Source organism: Gouania willdenowi, chromosome 10, assembly GCF_900634775.1.
Source record: "Gouania willdenowi chromosome 10, fGouWil2.1, whole genome shotgun sequence".
NCBI classification, from domain to species: domain Eukaryota; kingdom Metazoa; phylum Chordata; class Actinopteri; order Blenniiformes; family Gobiesocidae; genus Gouania; species Gouania willdenowi.
This window is the reverse complement of record NC_041053.1, coordinates 2,261,581-2,265,479: the sequence shown is the minus strand read 5'-3', so window position 1 is coordinate 2,265,479 and position 3,899 is coordinate 2,261,581. Positions and strand designations below refer to the sequence as shown.

Here is a 3,899-nt window from a genome sequence, read left to right as displayed (position 1 = left end):
ACATAGTGTGTGTGTGTGTGTGTAGACACATCATGTGTTCCCGTCTGTCTCTGTGTGTGCATGGACATAGTGTGTGTGTGTGTGTGTGTAGACACATCGTGTGTTCCCGTCTGTCCCTGTGTGTGCATGGACATAGTGTGTGTGTGTGTAGACACATCGTGTGTTCCCGTCTGTCTCTGTTTGTGCATGGACATAGTGTGTGTGTGTGTGTAGACACATCGTGTGTTCCCGTCTGTCCCTGTGTGTGCATGGACATAGTGTGTGTGTGTAGACGCATCGTGTGTTCCCGTCTGTCCCTGTGTGTGCATGGACATAGTGTGTGTGTGTGTGTAGACACATCGTGCGTTCCCGTCTGTCCCTGTGTGTGCATGGACGTAGTGTATGTGTGTGTGTGTGTGTGTGTGTAGACACATTGTGTGTTCCCGTCTGTCCCTGTGTGTGCATGGACATAGTGTGTGTGTGTGTGTAGACACATCGTGCGTTCCCGTCTGTCCCTGTGTGTGCATGGACGTAGTGTGTGTGTGTAGACACATTGTGTGTTCCCATCTGTCCCTGTGTGTGCATGGACATAGTGTGTGTGTGTGTGTGTAGACACATCATGTGTTCCCGTCTGTCCCTGTGTGTGCATGGACATAGTGTGTGTGTGTAGACACATTGTGTGTTCCCATCTGTCCCTGTGTGTGCATGGACATAGTGTGTGTGTGTGTGTGTGTAGACACATCGTGTGTTCCCGTCTGTCCCTGTGTGTGCATGGACATAGTGTGTGTGTGTGTAGACACATCGTGTGTTCCCGTCTGTCTCTGTGTGTGCATGGACATAGTGTGTGTGTGTGTGTAGACACATCGTGTGTTCCCGTCTGTCTCTGTGTGTGCATGGACATAGTGTGTGTGTGTGTGTGTGTGTGTAGACACATCATGTGTGTTCCCATCTGTCTCTGTGTGTGCATGGGACGTAGTGTGTGTGTGTGTGTGTAGACACCCGTGTGTTCCCGTCTGTCCCTGTTTGTGCATGGACATAGTGTGTGTGTGTGGTGTGTGAGGTGGCTCAGCCATGAGCAGAGGCTGTTTAGTGATAGTTTATCACAGATGTCACTGCAGTGCTCCTTGAGTGGGCGTGTCTTACATGGAGTCAGGAGCCCCCGCCCATAAGGTAGTTCTGAATACTCCCCCTAGTGGCAGGTTGCAGGAAGCAGGAGTTTAGTTACTCTACTTCTGACTTTTTTGTTTATTTGAAGATTGGAAAATGACCCAGAACAACAATTTTAAAAGTTTTATTTGGAAAAACAAGAGGTATTATCGTTCCACGTTTTGTGTTCTTTGCTAAAACAGAAAGCCATGTTCCCTTTAGAACCCTTCCACCAGTGGCCCCTGAGCAGCCTTAACTCAACACTTCTTATTGGTGCGATGGTGTCTAATCCATTTAAAGAACTTTTATAAAACTAAAGTCAAGTTCAGTTACACTGAAAGTACGATGAGAAAACTTTAAAACTTACATGTTTGTGACGTGGAGAAGAACAAGAGCTCATTCTGTCTTATAGTTAACAGATAAATGTATAGATTGTAAGTATTGAGTCAGTAGTTGATCATCACAGAACTTAGAGAAGAATCAAGTAGAACATAAGCAATGAAACAGTGATGCAGTAATGTCATTACTGTGAAGGTAAAAGAACCAACAGAACCTTTAAGCTATTGTAAATGACCAAAACAATATGGACAAACACAGACATTATATTAATCAGTTTCTACTTTGAAAAGATTTTAGTCTCAGGAGTGTTCCAGATAAATACGAGGAACCATGAGAACACTGAGAACCACTAATGAGTCATTGTTGGTTTGAGAACATGAAGAACACGGTGACAGTGTCAGTGCTGGTGAGCAAACCTGAGGAGAGAACACCATAGTGTGTGCAACAGAGAGGAGCCGCTGTTCAAAGGCTAACGTGGCTAACATGGAGGCTACTAACTGCAGAACCCTAGAACCACATGAGGAAGCTGGTTCTTAGACATAGATTAGATTACAAATGAGAAGCGTTGTGATGTCCTTCCAACTTTAGAGGTTTTTCTCAGCTATGATAAACTTCTTTGTTTAATGATCCATAAGAAAGAAAGAAAGCCAAACATCTGTGGTTCCAGACATTAGCATCAACTCATCAAATAGTTTCATTTGGTGGGAGTGGCAGTGATGAAAACATGTGGTTGTTTATCTGCAGAACGGTTCTTGTGTTTTCCTGTAAATGTTGCTTTAAGGCACATCCTCTACATCCACATTAGCTCCTCCCTGTTGGACAGAAGATAACAACACGTCATTTATTGTTCCAATCTTTGACTCAAAGTAAAGAATTGATCATTGTCAAAGATTCATGTACCTTTGTCCAACTACTGCATTTGCCTCTTCAGAAGACGCCTTTTACCTGATTAGCAGAATTTAAAAACTCATGTCATTTCATATCCAGTGTCTGTGTTTGACCAAAGCTACGCACATAGCTACGCACATAGCTATGCACATAGCTACACACATAGCTACGCACATAGCTACGCACATAGCTACGCACATAGCTACACACATAGCTACGCACATAGCTACACACATAGCTACACACATAGCTACACACATAGCTACGCACATAGCTACGCACAAAACTATGCACAAAACTAATATACACATAGCTATGCACAAAGCTACGCCATCAGTGGTGGGAGGAGTTAAGAACCAGTACCTCAGAGCTAGAGGTGTCCTCGTCATCTGGACCCGGAATGAGTCGACCACTCATGGGCCCCACCCCAAGGACCTTGGGCCTCTTCTCCTCTTTAGGGGTTCCTTCCAGAACCACCACAATGTACTCTCTCTGAGACTCAGGGATGGATGCCTCTACAACAGGGATGGATGCCTCTACAACAGGGATGGATGCCTCTACAACAGGGATGGATGCCTCTACAACGGGATGGAGCCTCTACAACAGGGAGGATGCTTCTACACAGGGATGGATGCTTCTACAACAGGGATGGATGCCTCTACAACAGGGATGGATGCCTCTACAACAGGGATGGATGCCTCTACAACAGGATGGGATGCCTCTACAACAGGGATGGATGCCTCTACAGCAGGGATGGATGCCTCTACAACAGGGATGGATGCCTCTACAACAGGGATGGATGCCTCTACAACAGGGATGGATGCCTCTACAACAGGGATGGATGCTTCTACAACAGGGATGGATGCCTCTACAACAGGGATGGATGCTTCTACAACAGGGATGGATGCTTCTACAACAGGGATGGATGCCTCTACAACAGGGATGGATGCCTCTAACAGGATGGATGCCTACAACAGGGATGGATGCCTCTACAACAGGGATGGATGCCTCTACAGCAGGATGGATGCTCTACAACAGGGATGGATGCTCTACAACAGGGATGGAGCCTCTACAACAGGGATGGATGCCTCTACAACAGGGATGGATGCTGCAGTTTCCTCAGTAACTGGAACAACTTCCATAAGCACTGGAGTAAGGGGTTCTCAGCTGGAGGAAGCTCCTGTGATACTGTTTCTGTAACATCTGGAGCTTTGATCTCCTCTGCATCCGTTTCTGTAACTAACTGAGTTCCTGATGTCCGGAGTCTCAGCTGCCTGGACGTCTTGGTTTGATGAGCAACACCTCTGTAAGACAGAACAAAGTTATCTAGTCAAGCTTCATATGCTGATGTATTTTAATAGTCAGATGTGCGTGGAGATACGTAGCTGCCTCTCCTCCTCCTTACCATCTCCTTCAGTACAGCCATCGCTGTCACTCCCCCCCCACACATCACTCCCCGGTTACATGATGTTTTTTCATTTGGATTAGTTATCTGATTAAAGATTCTGCTTCGTGTTTACATGGAAATAATAATTCCCGAAGAGGTT

The 3,899-nt window shown here is 45.8% G+C and overlaps 1 long non-coding RNA gene across 1 annotated transcript; it reads right to left on the bottom strand.

Moving 5' to 3' along the window:
- Positions 1 to 1,254: 1,254 nt before the first annotated feature.
- LOC114470956 (uncharacterized) lies at positions 1,255 to 2,410 on the bottom strand. The gene is made up of 2 exons (XR_003674928.1): positions 2,365 to 2,410; positions 1,255 to 2,276 (listed from the first exon to the last, which is right to left on the bottom strand). It is a non-coding gene; the product is annotated as an uncharacterized LOC114470956 (long non-coding RNA).
- Between the last annotated feature and the right edge of the window lie 1,489 nt (positions 2,411 to 3,899).